The 24,538-nt window shown below is 31.6% G+C and overlaps 1 pseudogene; it reads right to left on the reverse strand.

Annotated features, from left to right (window-relative positions):
• Positions 1–271: 271 nt before the first annotated feature.
• LOC112778201 (2-alkenal reductase (NADP(+)-dependent)-like) lies at positions 272–23,780 on the reverse strand (annotated as a pseudogene).
• Between the last annotated feature and the right edge of the window lie 758 nt (positions 23,781–24,538).

A 24,538-nucleotide genomic window follows, 5' to 3' on the forward strand; every position in this document is an offset into this window, starting at 1 on the left:
TCTTTATAAAAAAATAATTTTGTTATCTTCATTTGAATAGTTGCCTTAAATTTATTGATGTGTTTATTGCAATTAACTTTTTTAATTTATGTAAAAAAAAAAGTAAACGACGACTAATTTTATTGGATAACGACATCATATCAATCCTTTATTTTAGCAAGCTTGAACATAATAGCAACAACATTATTCTTATTCTTATTATTAATATAAAATTCACCATACACTACATATATAAACGGAAAAGTTTGACATTTAAACCTTCTGCTATATATCTCATACTCTATTTTTTATAATCCCTTCATTTTTCCTCTTCTACTAACCTAACAATTTTCTTTCCAATATTGCTTCCATTGAAGAGGCCTACAAATGCAGAAGGGGTGCTTTCCATACCCAATGGGATGTCTTCAATTACTTGTAATTCGCCAGTTCGAAGATAATTTGATGTTTTTATCATAAAATTTTGGAAGTGGTGAATCATGAGATCAGGAATTAAAAACCCTTGTATGGTGATTCTCTTGTGTATATAACATTCACTAAATCTAGTGATGCTCGCTTTCTTATATCAGTATACTTCGATGTTGCTCCACAAACAATCACTCTACCAAATGTGTTTATGTTATCAATCACTGCTTCTAACATCTTGCCCCCAACATTATCGAAATATATGTCAATTCCCTCAGGAAAATACCTAGAATGAAATAAAAGCAAAATTACTTATGATACATTTTTTACTGAAAAAAAATAATTTAAATTTATGTGTTATTTTTTTGAAACATAAAAAAAATACAAAATTTTTTTTATTTAAAAATTAGGAGAATAATTAAAAAATTATAAGTTAAAACTTCTAATTACTTTTATATTTTGACACTTCATCCCATTTTTTTGTTGTTTATAGTACTTTTCGGTCTAATAAGTCAAAGACTAATCCGCTGAAAATTTGAGTTTTATTTTCATTTGATTAAGAGTGTATTTAGTGTAATTAACATTTATACACTATATATATATATATAATAAAAATGCGTAAAATAAATATTGATTTATAAATAGCTTTAACCGAATCTACAATTTCTTGAATTTATACTATTTGACTGCTCATATTGAGTTATATATATGCGCTACTGTTATATAGAATTGAACTCATAAAAAATATTTAAAACTATTTTATGAGTAAGAAATTATTATTTTAATTAAAAATCTTAATCATTAGTATTTTAAATAAATAAGATGTAAAATTAAATTAATATTAAAAATTGGTAAATAATTATAAACAATTAATATTTTATTTTAACCAAAGATCTCAGAAACCTTAATTAATTAGTAAAATGGGATGAAATATAAGTTTCTAAAGCTAATGAAATCATTACATCACAGTCGAAACTTTGCAATGGTTATTTCTTAATTTTGTGATGATTTTAAATTATTTTTAAATTATTTTATAGTGAATGAAGAAGCATTACATCTTACAGTAATGTTAGAAAGACAAAAAAATAATTAAAATTTATCTTATTTAACATTTATTAATTGTCAATAATTAATAAATACTAAATAAAACAAGTTCTAATTATTTTTGGCTAATTTATTTTGATTATCAAATATTTCTGCACACCTTAATACTTCAATTAAACTAAGTACATTTCATACCTTCTAAGAGTAGAACTTTAATCTGTTTCTTCTTTGTAATTGAATGCCTCATCAAATCCTAGCTTATCTTTAAGAAATGCAACCTACATAAAATTACATAAGGGTTAGACTTTGTTAATGATATACCCAATACAAGTTGGATATCAAAGTGTTAGCAAGTGTTGACCTTGTTTTAACTTCCAACACAACCAACAACATAGCAACCGAAAAGCTTTGCATATTGCCCAACCAAACTTCCAATATTTCCACAAGCTGCTGACACAAAAACCTTTTCTCCCCTTTTGGGTTTGCACAATTCAAAAAATCCCACATAAGCTGTCATTCCCCCAAATCCTAAGAAAAAAAATCAAGATTATAATTTGCATTGTTCAAACATAAGCGGGTGCTGATATAGAGCAAAAAGATAGATTTATTAGTAAAAGGTGTGTAGCGCGCATTATTAGCATATATAGTTGGAGACGTGGAGACAAAACCTTTTTCATTCGAAAAAGTACGTGGAACCAAAAGGGAATCAGCCAAAAACTAAATAAAATCATGTTAATTTAAATTAATAATTAATTTTAAATTTTTTAAATTTAAAATTAAAAAAATTTAAAATTAATTAAGTAAACCTAATTAAAATCTATAAAAACCTTTCTCTTCTCTCACATTAACCTACCCACCTCCACACACACAAACCCCTCTCTCTCACCAATGTTGCTGGAGGTGCCGCCGCGTCCAGGCCTGATCTCATCTGTCTCTCCCATGAATCCTCCTGATCTCATCTGGCTCTCCCATGAATCCTCGTTAAGATGCCTTAACCTTTTCGGCGAAAGTGTCCCAGTCCATTTGATGCCGCTCCACGAACAGAGTGCTAAGCCTCTTGGCATTTGGTCTGATAGTTCTTTTGTGACCCATATACCTCCTTCGACCGGCAAGAATCTTGGCCATGTTGCCATTGTTGTTAGTGACAAATACATTGCTTTCATCGCACACAATATAGCAGCAAGGCGGGTTTTTTTTTTTTTTTTTAAATGAAATAAGACTTTGTTGATGTTGAATAAAACAAAGGATACAAAATTAAACAATTTTATTTTCTGCAAATTATACGATTATAGAATTATAAAAAAACATTCATTTAATATGAAAAAAAACATCCTAATACTTAATAAAAGAAACATCCAATTATATTTTAGCAAAAATAATTAAATATCTATAAAATTAAAAAAATATGAAATTTTTAAAAAAATAGAGACATTCACATTTGCAATACAAAAAAATTCGAAAAATATATAAAATAACATCCATTTAGCATGAAAAAGAAACATTCTGATACTTAGCAGAAAAAACATCCATATATATTAATTCGTAAAGATTTTGAATTCACCAAAGGTATTTGGCTGATTTTTGGCTGATATGCTTTTGGTTCCCTAGTTGTTCTCTTTTCATTCTCAAAAAAATGATAACGGCATTCCCATTTCTATATTAAGGTGAAAGTTTAGGTATAATTGTGTTAATGTGAAGTTATATTTGATTATTGTTAGATAATTTAATAAATTTGTCTAAATTATTATCTAATAATTTTTAATTATAAATCTCGTATAAAGGTGAATCTTCATCTTCTATTAATTAATGGCATTCTATATATGATTTTTTTCATTGAATGTTTTGCGTAAACTTATAGAAAAAGGAGTGATATGATATTATTAAAATATAAATAATAATATTTATTATTATTATTATTATTATTATTATTATTATTATTATGGACCAATCAGATTAAGTTATCATAAGTTACAAAAAGTTGCTTCACATATATAAGTAACGTTAATAAACTATTCTAGCTTAGGTTAACATGCTTTATATTGGTTTTTATATTTTTATTTTTTATGGTATCTTTCGTCTCGACAAGTTAAAAATTAATCCGTCACGAATTTAAACTTAATTTAAAGGTTGATCGTTGCTGCATACACAAAACGTATGAAATTTAAACTCCCAACCATTTTTTAAGGAGATGAGTGAGCTATGACCAATTCAAGTGAGTTGTTTTATAGCGTTTGTTTTATATAAGGATAAAAAGAGTGAGATTATTTTGTCTATTTAAAAGTAAGTAGGCTTAGGATTCGGTGGTCCCATAACGTTTGGACCACTTAGTGATCCCATAACAAAACATGTTTTTTAAGTTTTTTTAATAACTGTTACATAGTCCTTTAACTAATTTTAATTATAAATTGACCCCATATATTTTATATAATTATAAAAATGATTTTTTATTTTATAAATAATTAATTTATCATAAATCTATCATGTTCATTAACAATCAAAAATAAAAACAATTTTTTGGCCATTACAATCGATTAAAATATTAAATTTGATTCGTCTCGTTCGCGAGGAATCATAAAATTGTGTTTTCTGCGAAAACCAATCGATTGGAATAATGAATCAATCGATTGAATTATATCTCAATCGATTGGATTACAGTTTACCACTAAACAATCGATTGAAAATTGACAAAAGCATGGTTTTCGCATAACTCAATCGATTGGTCATACGATCCAATCGATGGAACGATGAATAAAAATTGGATTTTTGTAATTCAATCGATTGTTTAGAATTTCCAATCGATTGAATGCTTCAAAACAACCTGAGTCTCACCAAATTCAATCGATTGCTTTTGTGACTCAATCGATTGAATTTACCCAAACAATATGAATTTGCCAATTTTAATCGATTGTAGTGTGTGTGAATTCAAATTCAATCGATTGGAACGCGATGTATTACGCCTATGTCAGTCTTGTTTTCGTTTTTAAAAATTATCTTCTTATTCATCTATCTTATCTTTAAAATTCTATCTTCCTTTTTTAAGGTTTTATTTTGAATTAGATACTCTAATCTTATCTTTTTTTGGTTTTTTTGGTTTTCGATTTTCGGTTTTCGATTTTTTCATATCGGTTGGAGTATCTAATTCAAAATAAAACCTTAACAAAGGAAGATAGAATTTTAAAGATAAGATAGATGAATAAGAAGATAATTTTTAAAAACGAAAACAAGACTGACATAGGCGTAATACATCGCGTTCCAATCGATTGAATTATTATTTCAATCGATTGAATTTGAATTCACACACACTACAATCGATTGAGTCACAAAAGCAATCGATTGAATTTGGTGAGACCTAAGTTGTTTTGAAGCATTCAATCGATTGGAAATTCTAAACAATCGATTGAATTACAAAAATCCAATTTTTATTCATCGTTCCATCGATTGGATCGTATGACCAATCGATTGAATTATGCGAAAACCATGCTTTTGGCAATTTTCAATTGATTATTTAGTGGTAAACTGTAATCCAATCGATTGAGATATAATTCAATCGATTGATTCATTATTCCAATCGATTGGTTTTCGCAGAAAACACAATTTTATGATTCCTCGCGAACGAGACGAATCAAATTTAATATTTTAATCGATTGTAATGGCCAAAAAATTATTTTTGTTTTTGATTGTTAATGAACATGATAGATTTATGATAAATTAATTATTTATAAAATAAAAAATCGTTTTTATAATTATATAAAATATATGGGGTCAATTTATAATTAAAATTAGTTAAAAGACTATGTAGCAGTTGTTAAAAAAACTTAAAAAACATGTTTTGTTATGGGACCACTAAGTGGTCCAAACGTTCTGGGACCACCGAATCCTAAGCCAAGTAAGTATGCTGTTTGTTTAGTCATTTATTTAAATTGAAATTGAAATTTAAATTTAAATTTAAGAGAGAAAATAATAATACATAAATAAATAAAGTTGAATAATAATGGAACCTACAAACTTATTATCACACATACATTCACACATGTTATACATTAATATTGAAAAAGTTTTTCTAACGTTTAATAAAGTAAAAAAATAAAAATTTAATTACTATTGAATTTAATAAGTTCACTTTTCAACAAATGATCAATCTCATTACTTTATAGTTTATGGATGAGCTTGATCCATGTTAATATATTTAGACGTTTATTTAAGATTAAACTACCATTTTTATCAACGACAGTTGAAAATATTGACATATCTATCCATAAAAAAGGAAAATTACTATTTGTACTTATGAAACAACAAAATTATTCAAACACTAAAAAATCATAAAAAAAATTTCAAATTACCTTTATCATCATCGTTTTCAACTTTTCATTGAACTCAAAACAGAGTGTTACCACCTAATACCCCTGCAACAAATCAACTGCCAAACTCAAACAGGTCATGTGCGGAATTGAATGAATTGAGCAATCCTCACCTGAGCTAAACTCTGAGAAGCAAGGGTGAGCTTGTTCTGTTTCGGCGAGAGAGACATTAGCTACGGTAGTTACTCTGAAGGTTCGGCGACTGAGAAGCTGATGATGATGGTGACATCGCCGGCAGTTCATTGGAGTAGAAGAGAGAGTGAGAACAGGGGTTGAGTTAGGGTTCGGTGGAGGAGGTGCGAGACTAATGTGGCTCCTTGGCAGTGGTCTGGACTGAGAGAAAGAACGACTGGGACGGTGAGGGTGGCTCGGGTTCATCGCAGATGGTGGAGACGACGGTGGTTCACGGCAGTTCTGGTGCCTAGAAGTGCAGACGGCGATGATGACAGGGCTGTGATGGTGGTTCAGAGGTCTCTGGTTCTTGAAGAGGAAAGAAGAAGGGAAAGAAGAGGAGAATGAGAAGTGAATTAGGATTCGGTGGTTTAAAATAGATGGCGAAAGAGACAGAAAGAGAGAGAGAGCTCGCCACGGTTTTGGTTCGCAAAGGGGATCGCGGTGGTGGCGGCTAGTTCGGTGGCCCGTCGGCGGCACTGGTTCAGTGATGAGGAGAAGGTAGCCACGTTAGGTGAAGAGAGGAGAGGGGGCACTGCGGCTCTAGAGTTACTGGCGGCGGCGAAGCAGGGGCTGTGCGAAGGTCCCCTGGTCGGCGAGGGCGAGATAGGAAAGGAGATAAGGAGGGGTGGCCACGGTGAAAGAGGACGGCATCGGATGAGGTTAGTGGTGGTGGTGGTGATAAGGTGATGAACAAATGAGGATGATAGAGTGGTTAGTGTGGAGGGGAAGATGATGCAGATGATGATAAGGGTAATTTGGATTTTTTATGTTATTTTTTAGTGTTTGGATAATTTTTTTGTATGGAACCTATATTTCATAGGTATAAATAATAATTTTCTTTTTCTAAGGACAGATATGTCAGCATTTTCAACATTTGTGAGTAGAAATGGTAGTTTACTGATAAATCACTATTTCATGGTTTATCTTGTGCTCAATTGAGTGGTTTTTATCAACTCTTTACCCACTTATTCATACTATTTGCATGGTTTTACTTTTTCCTTCGTGATTTTGTGCTATAATTGAAAACATGCTTCTTTGGCCTTATATTTTATTAATTTTAATCCTCTCTTATTACCATTCGATGCCGTGATATGTGTGTTAAGTATTTTCAGGGATTACAGGGCAGAAATGGCTTAGAGGATGGAAAGGAAGCATGCAAAAGTGGAAGGAATACAAGAAGTTGAAGGAACTGCAAAGCTGTCAGCCTGACCCTCTCACACTAAAACGGTCATAACTTGAGCTACAGAGGTCCAAATGATGCAGTTTTAGTTGTGTTGGAAAGCTAACGTCCGGGGCTTCGATTTGATATATAATGTGCTATAGTGGCCGTACATCTAGGCAACACGAACGCGTGCTCCACGCGGACGCATCGCAGTGACGAAAATCAGCGTGGCAGATTTCGCCTCAGCAATTTCTGGGCTATTTCTGACCCAGTTTTCGACCCAAAAAACACATATTAGATGCTATAAAGTGGGGAAATCCATTCATTCATGAATCATACTTTAAAATACACAAGTTTAGGTTTTTAGATGTAGTTTTTAGAGAGAGAGGTTTTCTCCTCTCTCTTAGGATTAGGATTTAGGATTTCTATTATGTTTAGGCTACTTCTCTCAATTTCCAAGTTCAATGTTCCTTTAATTTATATTTCTCTTCTACTTTTATTTACTCTAATACTTTTATTTTTATTTGACTTATGTTGTCCAGTTGGCTTATGAAGCTTTCCATGTTACATTTGAATATTCTATTTAATATAATTTGAGGTATTTCAGAGTTAAGATTTCTTTCTTTTATTTGTGTTACTGTTGCTTCACATTTGAAAGCATTTTTATTCGAGTAGATTTTCTTTTCTTTTGGCTTTGGTTGATCAATTGGCAACACTTGAGTTATCAAACTCCTTGTTGATTGAAAATTGAAATTCTTTGCTGATTGATTTGAATTCCAATAACTCTAGTCTTTTCTTAGGAATTGACTAGGACCTGAGGAATCAAATTGATTCATCCACTTAACTTACCTTCATAGTTAGAGGTTAATTAAAAGTGGGAGCTGAATCCAATTCTCATCACAATTGATAAGGATAACTAGGATAGGACGTCCAGTTTTCATACCTTGTCAAGAGTTTTATTATTTATTTAAATTAATTCCTACAGTTTACTTTCTTGCCATTTACTATTCTTACTTTTTATCTTTTACATTAAAAAATCCAAAAATATATCTTTTTACATAACCAACAATAAATCATACCTCCCTGCAATTCCTTGAGAAGACGACCCGAGGTTTAAATACTTCGGTTATAAATTTTATTGGGTTTTGTTACTTGTGACAACAAACTTTTGTAAGAAAGGAATTCTTGTCGGTCTAAAAGCTATACTTACAACGGGAATTTATTTGTGAAAATTCTAGATCGCGCGAGAGTTTCGTTCTTCAAAATGGCGCCGTTGCCGGGGAATTGCAAACGTGTGCCTTATTACTGGTTATTGTAAATATTTACTTTTAAATTGATTTTTTCTAAAAAAAAAATTCAGATTTTTATTTTAAAATTTTTATCTTATCGTATCTTAGTTTTAAATTTCAAAATTCAAATCTTTTTCAAAAATCATATCTTTTTCAAAATCTTATCTTATCTTATTTCAAAATTCAAAATTAAAAATTTAAATTTAAAATTTTAAAAATCAAACCTTTTCAAAATTTAAATCTTTTTCAAATCTTTATCTTATATTGTTGACTTTTTCAAAATTCAAATTTCAAAATTTTAAAATTCAAATTTCAAAATTTAAAATTCAAAATTTAATTTTCAAATTCAAAAAAAATTTAAATTTCAAAACCTTTTAATTTAAAAACTTATCTTCTCTTACCTAACTTATCTTATATTTTTTTTAATCTTAAAAATCTTTTTCAAACCTTTTCTCTTATTTATTTTATTTTATTGTATTTTTCTTTGCTTGTTTATTTGTTTTTGTTTTTAATTTTTATTAGTTTTTATTTGCTACTATGAATTCTCACCCCTTTGCTTTCAAGTTTGGTTCTAATGTTGTTGAAAGGAATGGAAACTATAATGAAAATAGGCATCAAGGTTGGAAGAATCAAAGATGGGAGGAGTCACAAGGATTTGATCAACCCCCTTGGCAACAACCCCCTCCAATGCGCTATCACCAACAACCATTCTGTGATGCGTACCAAGATGATGAATATGGTGGACCCCCTTATAGTTACCAACAAGTCCCATCATATGCTTATGAACCACCTCCACAACATACCTTTGAACCACCAAAATCACAAGTCCCCTACAACCAAACACCTCCGTATTATGAGTCCTCTCTCCCAACAAATGAACCCTCCTATCCACCCCAACTTCTATTGGATAATAACACACTCATCTCTAACATCATTGGTCTCACCTCTACATTCCAAAATCTTATATCCCGCATGAACCAATCTTCTACCTCCAATATTCAACCCTCAAGCTCTAGTGCATTTCCTTTTCAACCACATAATAATCTTTCCATCCCATCACCACCCTCTATGGAAGAGCACCCACATCCATCAATCCAAGAGCAAGATGATCCCTGCTATGCTATTGACAAGGAACAAGAGAAAAGGGATCGTCTTCGCAAATTCATACTTCATAAAAAGCTAAAGAAGGCCCTACAGGTGAAGGTAGTAGAGATCCTTGAAGTTGAAGGAGTGGTTGAAGAATTAGTGAAGGAAGACAACAAGGAGGAGTTGGATTCTGTACTTGAAGATGAAGGAATAATTGAAAGGAGTTGTCATGGAAAGGAAATCATCAAGGATGAGTACGATTTTATACTAAAACAACTGGACAAAGCAGTAATTATTGAAGAGGAAGAAGTAGTTGAAGACTTGAGAGATGCTGAACCTCCATGGGAAAGTCAAGTCATAGAACCTCCTTCAAAGACATTTGAAATTGATGTTGAGGAGGGTGTACAACCTCTAAGGCATAGCCTGGTTGAAGACTTTGAAGAGGTTGAAATTAAAGAAACTTACAAGGAGGTGGAGGAATTCAAAGAAGAGCACAAGGGAGTGGAGCTTGAAATTACCTTACCAAAGTTGTTGGAGACCTCTCCGCCTAAGTCACCACCATCCTTCACAACATTCAAGTGGGTAAAATTCATATCCCTTAACTTTCTCATCCCACTTGAATATGGTTTACTTGAGATAGATGGTCAACTTAGAGCTCTTTGTGGCTATAAGAGCAAGCAGGAGATGGTTAGTAATAGGAATTGTCATGCAAGGTTCAATATGATTGTATGCTCCAAATTAAAGTACAAAGGTTGTATAAAGCTCAACTGAATGGGTCTAGAAAGTTGTTTGGCTGCATTAGTGAGAATTCAGATTGTTTGCCACCCGGTTAGAACAATAATGATCAACAAGAAGATGGGTGCAAAAACAAGATTTGGGATCCAGGCATATATGAGGATCAAATTTAGGAGCTCAAAACTTGTGACAAACTCCATCAAAGCTTGAGAAATTTACTTGGTATTGATAGAGCTTATTGGAAGTCCAAGCATTGGTGGAAGTTTCAGGATGAGTTCAAGCACAAGCCGCCATGACAAGGAGCTCACCAAATGTCCAACTTAAGGACTTTAACTAAAAGTGCTAGGTGGGAGACAACCCACCGTGGTATAATCGTTCCTTTTCAATTTTAATTTTATTTCGTTTTGTTTGTTTTAAAGTTTTGTTTTATTCTATTGAACCTGGAATTATTCATAACCTCCATATCAGCATTTGCATTCTGCATTCTGCATACTGCATAAAAAAAAAAAAGCACGCACGCGACGCGGCAGCATCGCTGACGCGTCCGCGTCACCAGTGCGTTTTGAAGAAAAGAGAATTGGACAGAGAGTCACGCGTAAGCGTGGCTGGAGGCGTGCCTTAGGCACAAATATGATCACGCGGCCGCGTCGCTGACGCGTTCGCGTTGTTTGCGAAATAGCCTCCACACGCGTCACCCACGCGAACGCGTGGCCCTGTGAAATCGACGTAAATGGGTGTATGGCAGTAAGTTATGATGGAGTGAGGCTGGAACCATGCTAGAAGCACAAGCCTTACCACGCGAACGCGTGCCCCACGCGTCCGCATCATTTTTAAAAAAAAGGCCATTCGCGCGATCGCATCAACCACGCAATCACGTCACCCCAAATTTTTGGCAAAATGGGTTTGAAACAGAGAGTTGCGCGAACGCATGGCCGCCCTCGCGCCATTCGCTTAAATCAAGTCACGCGACCATGTGACCCACGCGTCCGCATCATATGCGACGCACAACTTATCCAGATCAGCCAAGATATCTTATCTTTTCTTCCCCAAATCCTAATTTCTTTCTTCTTCTTTCTTCTTTCTTTCTTTTCTTCTCCCCCTCTACTCTTCTATCCCTTTAATTTAATGCATTTATTTGTTCTTTTTTTTTTCTTCTCAATTTCATCTTAGCTTAATTCCTTTTGGTTTCTTTTTCAATTCTTTTTCATGTTGGTGTTGGAGTTTTATTTGGATAGTACCTTATTTTATTTGAGCATGTGGCTATTCTGAGGAGAGATTTGACAATTGACATTTACTTATGGCTCTCATATACATTTGGATTACATTATTTTCATCCCTATTTTAACTTGCACACCAAGTGTTTGTGAAAAAGCTTTTATGGCATTTTGAATCTTATTTTATTTTACTCTTTCACTTGCATACCTCTTTTTCACAACACTTGTGCTCCACATGTATTTGGGATTATCATTCACAATTGTCATCATTATACATGCTCTTTAATTTGGCACATTTATTACTTGATGCTTGAACTATGCTTCTCATGCCTATTATTTGCATGTTTTTACCCTCTTGCCTCTAATCATTTTGAATTGTCCTTTTTTTATCTTTATTATTGTCTTCCCTACATGTTGTAGCTACCATGTAGTTGGGCTATCATCTTTCCTTTGGCATTTCTTATCACTTAGAATTTCTTCCCTTCCGGTCCTAGTTTTCTATATTTCACACTCTTCCTTTTTCTTCTTCCTAGGCATGGGTACCAAGAAAGGAAAAGAGAAAGCCACTGATAAGACACCGGCACGGAGAGGAACCAAGAGACCTCCAGCTAAGGCGCCTCTATCTACAAGCGTCAGTTGGAGCAACCCATCCACTTGCACATCTTAGCATGCACCGAGGACGGTGCAACCTTTAAGTGTGGGGAGGTCGATACCGATCTCCATGGGTTAGTTATTTTCTTCTCAACACCAATATTTTACTTTATGTGTTAGTTCATTGTTGTATTTGCATGTATTAATTGCATGTTTGTTTGATTTTATGCATATTCTACTTGGTTGAAAAATAATAAGTTTCTTTTCAAGACCTTTTTTATAGAATTTCACTAATTTAAATTAAAATTTGTGTTAAATTTGTTTGAAGATTGTAAATTGGAATATGGTTTAAAGCTAAGAACACACAACCTGTGAGATTTTGAGCTTATTTATATGGTTACATTATTTAACCATAAATTTTTATTCTTGTATGTTTTCTTCCCTATGATTGCAATCTTTGCTTTGTTCCATTCTATATGTCCAATGTTTAGTGTATTTACATGCTTGCATATGATTGAGGCCATTATTTATTATTAGCTCACTTATCCCAAATAAGCCTACCTTTTAAATCACCATTGTTAGCCACTTTGAGCTCTTTTATCCTCATTTGTTCTATATTTTACCACATCACTAGCCTTAAGCAGAAAAACAAGTAAATACCCCAAATTGAATCTTTGGTTAGCTTAAGATAGAGATTGTGTAACAATTAAGTGTGAGGAACCGTGGGAACATGGGTTAATAAGGGAATGTGTTATGTTGACAAAATATTAGAAATTTGGGTGCCTACTCATGTGAGACCAGAAAAAATAAAAATCCATGTACATTAATAAGTTATGTTTATTTTTCTATTTAAAAAAAAGGAAAAAAAAGAAAAAAAATCCAAAAAAATATTCAATAAATAAGTAAATAAATAAGGGGACAAAATTATCCCAATGCTAAGTTAAGTTAAGAAAAAAGATCAATACATATATGATAAAAAATTAAAAGAAAGGTTGATGCATGAGTATGAGTATGTAATACAAAAGTGGGACTTTTTGGGTAGCTAGGCATGATTCTAGAGTTATATAGAGTGTATGTATGTTAGGTGAGAGCTTGGTTAGTCAAAGATTCAATTTATAGCTCACTTAGCCATATATATACCTTTACCCTTACCTTAGCCCCATTACAACCTTGAAAAAGACCTCATGATGTTTGCATTGGTACATTAAATTTTTGTTGATTGGTTAGATGAAGAACAAAGTTTAGAAAGCATGATTAGAGAAGAGTAAAGTGATTACCCTATACACTTGAGAGACTAGAGTGCATATACACCATCAGTAAGGGTTCAATGCTTGATTCTATGCTCCCTGCTTTCATGAGCTATCTTCTTACAAGTTTACTTGTCTTTTATTGCATGACTTGAATTATTGAAATCCAGTTTATATTTGTTTTTGAAGAATTTATTTACTTTTAACCAAGTAGGAAAAAACATTCTGCATTTAGTTGCATTCATAGGTTGCATTTCATACATTCTACCATTCCTCTTCACTTGTATAGCTTCTCTTGAGCTTAGCATGAGGACATGCTAATATTTAAGTGTGGAGAGGTTGATAAACCACTATTTCATGGTTTATCTTGTGCTCAATTGAGTGATTTTTATCAACTCTTTACCCACTTATTCATACTATTTGCATGGTTTTACTTTTTCCTTCCTGATTTTGTGCTATAATTGAAATCATGCTTCTTTGGCCTTATATTTTATTAATTTTAATCATCTCTTATTACCATTCGATGCCTTGATATGTGTGTTAAGTGTTTTCATGGATTACAGGGCAGGAATGACTTAGAGGATGGAAAGGAAGCATGCAAAAGTGGAAGGAATACAAGAAGTTGAAGGAACTGCAAAGCTGTCAGCCTGACCCTCTCTCACTAAAACGGTCATAACTTGAGCTATAGAGATCCAAATAATGCGGTTCTAGTTGCGTTGAAAAGCTAACGTCCGGGGTTTCGATTTGATATATAATTTGCTATAGTGGCCGTACATCTAGGCGATGCGAACGCGTGCTCCACGTGAACGCATCGCAGTGACAAAAATCAGCGTGGCAGATTTCGCCCCAGTGATTTATGGGCTGTTTCTGACCCAGTTTTCGACCCAGAAAACACAGATTAGATGCTATAAGGTGGGAAAATCCATTCATTCATGAATCATACTTTAAAATACACAATTTTAGGTTTTTAGAGAGAGAGGTTTTCTCCTCTCTCTTAGGATTAGGATTTAGGATTTCTATTATGTTTAGGCTACTTCTCTCAATTTCCAGGTTCAATGTTCCTTTAATTTATATTTCTCTTCTACTTTTATTTACTATAATACTTTTATTTGTATTTGACTTATGTTGCCCAGTTGGCTTATGAAGCTTTCCATGTTACATTTGAATATTCTATTTAATATAATTTGAGGTATTTCAGAATTAAGATTTCTTTCTTTTATTTGTGTTACTGTTGTTTCACATCTGAAAGCATTTTTATTCGAGTAGATTTTCTTTCCTTTTTGGTTGATCAATTGGCAACACTTGAGTTATCAAACTCCTTGTTGATTGAAAATTGGAATTCTTTGCTGATTGATTTGAATTCCAATAACTCTAGTCATTTCTTAGGAATTGACTAGGACATGAGGAATCAAATTGATTCATCCACTTAACTTACCTTCATAGTTAGAGGTTAATTAAAAGTGGGAGCTGAATCCAATTCTCATCACAATTGATAAGGATAACTAGGATAGGACGTCCAGTTTTCATACCTTGTTAAGAGTTTTATTATTTATTTAAATTAATTCCTACAGTTTACTTTCTTGCCATTTACTATTCTTGCTTTTTATCTTATACATTAAAAAAATCCAAAAACATATTTTTTTATATAACCAATAATAAATCATACCTTCCTGCAATTCCTTGAGAAGACGATCCGAGATTTAAATACTTCGGTTATAAATTTTATTGGGTTTTGTTACTTGTGACAACCAAACTTTTGTAAGAAAGAAATTTTTGTCGATCTAAAAACTATACTTACAACGGAAATTTATTTGTGAAAATTTTAGATCGCGCGAGAGTTTCGTTGTTCATTTACTCTTTTATGTAATATTCAAATTAAAATGTTAGGGGAATACGAAGTTAGATTTTCCAAATAACGAATCCAATATACTATCGTAAGTCATAACCTTAACATTGTTGTTGAGCTAAATTTGTGAAATATATTTTTCAAGGACCGATACGACGATGACACATATTTTACAGGACAAAAACAGGGTTTATTTTAATTTAATAAATAAAATAATTATAATAATTACTGAAATAAATAATTTTAACAATATTTATCAAAATAAATACTCTTTTTTTATCTTGTTTACACTGTAAATGAGATAATTTTGCACGTATTTCGTTTACAGTATAAACAAGATACGTGGGGACCTATTTCGTTTATACTGTAAACGAGATATGGCTGGAAGACGTCTTTAAATATATGTCGTTTACAGTCTTTGACCGGGTCCCATTTTAAACTTTTCAAATTCTTTCTAGTCTTTTTTATCCCTTTCTAAGCATATTATCAATATATACGATGATGGCGCACGCAGCATGTAATGATGGAGATATCAACAGGCTGAACGAGATTTCACATTACGCCGGGCAGCCGACTTTGAAGTTAGTTCTTTTGTGTTGAATTTTATGAAATCCCATATAGATATATTTTTGTATGTAGCTATGGTTAGCGTACTCGCAAAGAACTGTCATATAGTTTGTAGTGTTAGGAATAAGTTGCTTGTAGAAAGTTGAAACTCTATTTAATTGTGGTAAGCTATTACTAAATAGTTGTTAGTTTAGAACTCTATGTTTTAGTTAGGGTTTTTTTTTAGTATCAAATATATTAAAATTAACATAGTAATATTTGTCTAAAAAACAAATAATTAAATATGTAAATATGTTCTTAACTAGAAATATGTTTAACTTAAAAAGAAATATTTATTTTACTGTAATATTTTTTATACTAAAAAGATCCTACTACAAAAGTTTTTAATTACTTAAAAATAGTGTCAGAATTTAATAGGAAAAATATAGAAGCCTATTTAAAAGTTTTAAAATACGAGGACCGTTAAACGTCTAAGATCCAATTAATCATTTCAAAATATTTTTTTATAATTCTGAATTGTTTTTTTTTTTTTTCAGAAGTCTCGCCTTCTACTGTTCTGGCGAATGAGTCATACCCTTTCTCCACCAGATGCCATCGTCCCGTGTTTGGTTGAGGCTAGATTCGGCAACATGATGCCCCTCAAGAATTTCACATTCGACAATTTTTTGATTATGGCATTCGTGGAGCGATGGCGTCCGGAGACACACACGTTTCATCTCCCGTGGGGTGAGGCCATTATCACCCTGCAGGACGTGGCGTACTACCTAGGGCTACGCGCACACGGGGAGCCAGTCGGGGGTGCCTCCGTGACTTCGGTAGGTACCACCAGACGGAGACGTGGCAGTTTGTGGAGCAGCTGCTGGGTGCCAGGCCTCCGGTGGCTCCACAGTAGGCCGCGCAGAGGAAGGAGTCATTCACGCTGAAGCTTGTTTGGCTGCGGGACCATGTCCGCCAGATGCCCCTACAGACGACCCAGAGACCCTTCGACAGTACGTCAGGTGCTACATTATGTTGCTAATCGAAGGATATCTCATGATGGACAAGTTGAACAACTTGGTCCACTTGCGTTGGCTCCCACTTCTGGAGGACTTCAGGCGGTGCCGAGTGTTGTCTTGGGGCTCGGCCGTGCTTGCCTGGACGTACCGGTCACTGTGTTCGGTGACATACCGAAGCGTCACGGACATTGCCGGCTGCACTCCGTTGTTGATGTCCTAGATCTACCAGAAATTTCTTCAGTGTTGTCTGGCAGGTAGAGGGATCTACCAGTATTCTATGGCTGCGAGGTAATAAATATTTTTTTTTGTATTTAGTTATGACTTTGTTACTTCCTACGACTTATTGCATAACGAACTGCTTTTATTCTTCTGGTTGGTGTGAGGTTGGTTGGATTGCAGCAGTAGAGCAGAGATCAGAATGAGGTCAGGGTCCTGCGATGGCGGGTATCGATTGACCGGTTAGGATTCGATGAGGTTAGTACCACGTTTACGAGCACAACGTATTCGATGAGATAATGTTGTACGTATTTCGTTTACACTGTAAACAAGATGATCTTATCTCGTTTAGACTGTAAACGAGATACGTACAAAATTATCTCGTTTACAGTGTAAACAAGATAAGAGAGGGGTATTTATTTCGATAAATATTTTTTACATTGTTTATTTCAATATTATTATAATTATTTTATTTATTAAAATAAAAAATCCGACAAAAACATGATATTACTCTTGCAACTTTTCTCTTTTCACAGGGCATGATTTACTTGGATTTAATTAATTAATTAATAATTAATTTAAATATGTAGTCAATTGTGTCATTTGTATAGGTAAATATAGCACAAAGTATGCTTGACCATCACTGTAATAATGAAGTATCCATGCAAATACCATGATGAGCCATATAATTAATATAAGAATATTCATGTAAATTAGCTAAGATTATGTTCATTTACAACAGAAGTTTACCTAGAACCCCAAGATGATAAGTGAGTGGAAATTCGGAGAGCTCTAATTTTCTCAGTATGGTTGTTTCTTTCACTAAACAGTACTCAGCCCAAGTGAATACTCCAAGAACCAAATCACCTTTCACGAACTTATTGTTACCAGAAGCCACAACTTTTTCAATAACAGGACCATCAATTGCCTGGAAAGTGAATACATCAACACATAACGTTTGAAGCCGAGGTAGGGAGAGGCAAAATTAAAGGGGACACTTTGGACATAATAATGATCTTCTTGCAACATATTATTAAGGGTCAAATTAGTAAAATTTTTACTTTTTAAATATATTGGGTTTTTGAAAAATAATTTTTTGAAGAGCCTTGCTATTACATATTCAAATTATTTTGACAATTAAGTTTAATTAAATTAGTCAAAATTTAATAAAAATTAATTTTATTAGTGAAAGTATGAATATACGTTTCAACTAAAGAAAGAGACTTTGGATATAACGATCTTCTTGCAATATATTAAGGATAGTAAAATTTTTACTTTTCAAAATACTAATTTTTGAAAAATAGTTTTTTAAAAGTTGAAATAGCTTTGTTTAGTAAATTAAACTATAAATAATTTTTAATAAATACAAATAACACTAAACTAATTGTATTTAGTAAAAATATAAAAGTAAATTTAAATATTTATTAATATACAAAAATAGATTAGACTTTTTAATTTTAGTAAGTACAAATTTTTAAGTATTTTTTAAATTTTTAAAAATTGTAAGTATAAAACATAATTTTTTTATTTATTAAACACAAAATAAGATACTTTACAAAGATCACTCTACAAAATTTTACTAAATTTAAACTTAAAAATAAAAATATACCAAGTAAATTTAGGAGAATTTCAAATTAAATTATATTTCTTTTTTATTTAACTTTAAAAAATAGATTTGATTTGTGTTTTGTAAGTTGAATCATGTATTATTCTAATAATGTTAGGGAAGAATCTGATATGACCCGCTTAAGAAGAGTTTTTTACTATAAAAAGATGGAACTTTTTTCAGTAAAAAAAGTATAAATCGGACCTTATGCTTTGTTTGGATATAGAAAGAAAAATGGAAGGAAAGAAAATAAGAGGAAAGAAAATAAGAGGAAAGAAAAAAAAAAGTAGAGTTATTAGTATGTTGTTTGGATAAATAAGAGAGAATGGATGGAAAGAAAATAGAAAAAAAAAATTTTTTTTTGTTTGAATTGAAAGAAAAGTGAGAAGAAAGAAAATCATAATAATACAAAATTACATTAATACTCTTATTTATATTACATGAAAATTATAATATATTAATATAATACAAAAGGTAAATTTGTAATATCATGTTTACTTACAAATTTTCTTCGGTTTTTTTCACATAGATGAAGTGAAAAATTAAACATGGGTCTGACGTCAATTCTTTTCCATTCCATCCAATTTCCTTTCACATCCAATCAAAAGAAAACTAAGTTTTTCGTTCATTTTCATTCTCTCCATTTTCTTTCCTTTAGTTTTCTTTTGTTCCAAACACAGTGTAAAGGATCAACCAATAAATGAAGATAAACAGAAATATAGAAATCGGCCCACAAATAGTAGATTGTAATAATTGGAGCATATGTAGATATAAATTAACCTTATAGTCATGCTAATATTATCCTTCTTGCAACCTTTACTTTTATACTGTTTACTAATAATAATAATAATAATAATAATAATAATAATAATAAAATAATAGGTTATAGGCCTAACAAAAATAATTCTAAAAAATCAAAATCAAAAACTGTAATTCTAAATCCTGATTGGAAGACGTATATTTAATTTTTTTAATAAAAAATTGTTAATTTAATTAAAATATGATTATTATTTTTCTATTATTGTATATCTATTTATTTAGCTAATATATTAGTTTTCTTCTTACAATTAATTTTTTGTTCTGAAATAAAATTAATTAATAATTTATTATTTACTATTATTTCATTTTTTATTTAATAATCATATTATTATACCTATATTTTTTAATTTTTTGGCTTTATCTCGAGTGTTGTATTCTAAATATGTATATATACATAAATATAATACATCCCGAGTGTATTTGGAATTTTTTTTTTAAGGTATTTCACAGCTAGGATGGATAGTACTCTACTTCTATATTGATTAATCTTTTATCTTTTGTATCCGAAATATATAATGGTAGTTTAAAAAGTATACGTTGCACATTTTAATAATAAATAAAATATTTAAATAATTTAAAATAAAAAATTTATATTTTTGTTGTCAAACTAATCATATAATATAAATACAAATATCGATTTTAAAATTTAATTTTAATTATAACTAACAAATGATATGTGATATATTTTGGTTGTCAAATTAATAATTAATAATAATATATAAAAAAATAGAGTGGTTAATTTTTTATATATGAAGTAAATTAGTGTCACTACAAAAAATAGAGTTATTTTAACACTTTATTTTTTAACACCATAATTAAATGTCAAATTTAATATATATTTTTGACAAATATCACAAATGTCAAATTTTCTATATTTTCTTGATGAATAATTTGACCGTAGAAAATTACTTCTCAATTTTGATACTCATTTGTTTTCAATTTACTCCACTATTTTTCTTCTTCTTTGGGCTCTGTTAATTTTGACATCACACTGCTCTCAGTTTAGGATTATACTACTCATTCTTTATCTTCAAAATCTCAATTTATTCTTTAGTTTCAAGATCTCATTTCATTCTTTGTTAAAATTTTTTGTTGAAAATATTTTATAGTCAATAAGTGTCAAAATAAATAGTATTTTTGACAATTAATAAGTATCACAGAAAATATGTTCTCAAAATTTTCTAACAAATTATTTTTGACAGCCAATATTTATCAAAATAAGATTTAAATTTTTTTCACAATCACTTATATGTTAAAAATACTATTTTTGACAAAATTTTTATTAACATATTTTCATAGTTAAAATAGTGTCAAAATTTGTTTTTTTGACAAATTTTAATTTTCTTTTACACATTATAACCATAAAAAATAATCTATATTGTTGTAGTGTGTGTAATGCACAGTTATTAAAAAAGTTGGTATTTTTCTTTAATATGGAGTTAATTTTTTTTAAATTGTTATTAAACAAATTGGAGGATCAAATTTGTTAAGGAGAGAGAAGAAAAATAAAATTTGAAGGACCGATTTAGATTGAGAAAAGCTCTACATCCATGTAAAAATTATATGGATGTTATCCAAGTACCTTCTACTACACGTGTTTTCCCCCACCCATACACTCGTTTGTTTTACACGCGCCTCATATAACGTAATCCAAGTACCTTTTTCTTTTTCTCTGTTCGCGTTCTTCTTCTTGTTCTTCTTCTTCCTTTTCTCCTTCTTCTTCTTCAACCTAATTAAATTCATTCATTCTTCTTCTTCTTCTTCTTCTCACGCTCTCGTTTACGCACGGAGCGTCTTTTTCTTCTTCGCCTTCTTCTTCGCGTTCCTCCTTCTCCTCCTTTTCCTCCTTTTTCGCGTTTCTTCTTCTTCACGTATTTTCTCCTTATCGTCATTTTTTTGTTGTTGTTGCTGCTGTATTTTTTTGTCTTTTCCTCCTTCTCTCTCTGGTGAAGAAGCAGTAGAAGGTGAGGAAGAAGAGTTTTGAATAGTGCAGAATGAACTGAACAGTACTCATGGTGAACCGAACATAGTACTCATGGTGAACCAAACATAGTATTCATAGTGAACCAAACACAATACGATTGTATAGTACTGAGTGAACGAAACATAATCCATTATATAAAATCAAATTCAAACAGCTTTCTGCAGAATGAACCGAACACAGTACTCATGGTGAACCGAACACAGTAGAATGAGTGCGATTTGGATAATTCTTCCAAAACGCATCAATTTGATGAGGTTTGGATTATTGAATTTTGAATCGAATTCAATGGAATGCAATTGCTAAATTTATTTGAAGTGAATTGAATGGACTGAGGTGATCTATATCTAAATTGAATTTATTTGAATTGATAATATGTAACTGTGAGTAACTGTTCGGTTCAGTAAGTATTATAGAGGTGTTTCACCATGTGCATGTGTTCGGTTCGGTATGCAGAAAGAAGTCTAAAAAAAATTAGACGAATATATTCTGTTTTGTTCCCTAAGCACTATATAATTGTTTCATCATAATTAAGATTTCAGTTCACCGTAATTAAGATTTCGGTTCACCCTAAGTATTATTCTTGTTGATTGAAAGTTGATCACCATTTATTCACCACATGAACATTGTTCGGTTCGGTGGCCTTTGTAATTTTGATTCATCAAATGAATGTTGTTCGGTTCGGTGACTTCCTTTTACTTTGTTCAATGTTTAAGATTATTGTGATGCGTTTCGGAAGAATAATCCAAATCGCACTCACTTAACTGATTTTGAAGTTGATTCATTCATTGTTTCCATTCAGGAGTTCATATTGAAGAAGAAGAAGAACAACAACAACAAAGATAATTACGTTGAAGAACAAAAAAGAAAACGCAAGCAGAGGAGAACAGTAAAACCTATAACACGAGTAGAGAAGAAGAAGTAACGTTTTTTCATAATGAGCGCAAAGTAACGAAAGATTTTCAGGCGCGTGTTTTCACTCTCATTAATGCGCATGACTCTATTTAGGATTGGGCCAACTTGGTTACATGGTTATATAGATATGTAGCGCGTCCCATTTAGATTGGATATACAAATTTAAATGTCAGGTTTATACATTAAAATTTTTTAAAAATTCAGATACATAAATTGGAGTGTCAAATTTGTGTAATAAAAATTTAAAAAATTTAGGTAGACAAATATATGAGAATTAGGTTTGTGTTTTAAATGATAAATCTGTTAATTAAATTTGTATCTTTTACATTTTTGTTAAATACATCATATTTTAATAACATTATAAAATATTATTATTTTTTCAATATCAAAATTAAAAAATAAAATAAAATAGGTGATAAAAAAAAGAAAAAAAAAGAACTTATTAATTTAAAAAAATAAATTACAATTAAAAAAGTATCATATAATAAAATTAATAATATATAATAAAAAAAAAAGTTTAGGGGGCTAGCAACTTTTTTAAATTCTGATCAGCATGTAACCAGCAAAAAAAAGTGAGTCATTGGATGAAATCTCACACCAATCTTACACTATTAAAATCATCATTAATGATTATTTGATGATTACAAATACCAAAAATTGTTGGCCCTAACACTCCTCTATAATAAAATATATAACACTTATCTTATATTAACAAAAGCTCATTATTCAAGTCTAATAAATAAATCACATGTCACCTCATACAATTTCAATCAAAATCATGGTTTATTATAAACCAAAAGAAGATGGTTTATTTGCTTTGTCAAATTGGTATCGGTTTGCTATTACTAAAATTTTAGGGCTAAAGTAGATATAATTACAATTTTTATACGGTACAAAAAATAGCCATAAATTTAAAATAGATAATTATTTAAATGAAAATGGAAAAAATATCTTTTTATAAAAATATTTTGTTAAAAAATTAAATTATTTATTTAGCTACACTTTAAACAAAGACAACACTTTTAGAATATATTAAAATTTAATCATACAATTCATCATCTAAAAATAAATAAAAAAATATTTTTATATAAAGATAATTATAAAATTTTTATAATAATATTCACCTTTAAAATATTCATTCATAAACCTTAAAGAATGAAAAGAATTTTTTTTTTTACCATAAACAAATCCTAAAAAGAATAAAAGATACCATTGATTGCCAAAAGAAAATAAAAATAGAAATAACAAAATAATAAGTACCTTGCCGGGAGTTATGCGGGTGGAATAGCTGATAGCATCTTGGGAAGTGTTAAATCTCTTCATGCGGTTAATCTGATATGGGTCAATAGATATATACATATTCTTCACTATTATATCATCGTTTCCTTCCTCTACTGACAGACTTAAAGTCTCTGTTTTTATCTCAAAATCTGACTCTTTTGGTGCACCTTCAATGTGATGCTTTATCACTATGTATTTGTTACTTGGGAACGGATTCGGTAAGCGGCTATACATAGCGCACTGAAATGCCATTTTGTTGTTTGGCGCACCTATCAGTCGAAGGAGGTAAGAATAAAAATATATTGTTTTGGTGAGTCTTTTCTATAATTTTGTATAAGTTAGAGGGGTACTTTTAGAATTTTTAAAATGAATACATTTAACTTAATGGTTAGAATTAGGTAGACAATCAGCATTTGGTTAACAACTATTACTGTCGCTAAGTTCCTCCTCCAGCCCAGGTTCTCTTCCTCCCCTTCCCCTCCCCTTTCCCCTCCGTCGCAATCGCAACCTTTTCCTCCCCTTTCCCGTCCGTCGCAATCGCACCCTCTTCTTCCCCTCCCCCTCTGACCCAATCGCACCATCTCTTGTTATCTCCACCACCGACAACGACTGAAACCTTCACACTGAGCTAACTTCTTCTCCCACCCCCACTCAGTGTTAACGAGTCTGTTCAGGCGGATCCAAGCACACAAATAGCCTCACCTCTGACGACGTCGGTTGTCTTCGGCAGTTGATGGCTTCGCCGTCTCCATCAATGGAAAGAAGGTACCCGTTGTATTATCACCCTTCACTTGATTTACAAATATCCCCCTTTTTCTTCGTCATAGGACTGCAATTTTCTTTGGAGGACATCCCCCAATTTTGTGTGTTTCGCTAAATTACCGCATTGTTGCTGTTTGGCACAGGGTTGCCGGGGATTAAGATACCACTGGGGGCGTGCACGTCGCCGATGAACCAGAAATGTCTGACGGAGCAGAGCACGGAGTTGGATCGTTTGAGGGCGAAGGCTC

Source organism: Arachis hypogaea, chromosome 19, assembly GCF_003086295.3.
Source record: "Arachis hypogaea cultivar Tifrunner chromosome 19, arahy.Tifrunner.gnm2.J5K5, whole genome shotgun sequence".
NCBI classification, from domain to species: Eukaryota; Viridiplantae; Streptophyta; class Magnoliopsida; order Fabales; family Fabaceae; genus Arachis; species Arachis hypogaea.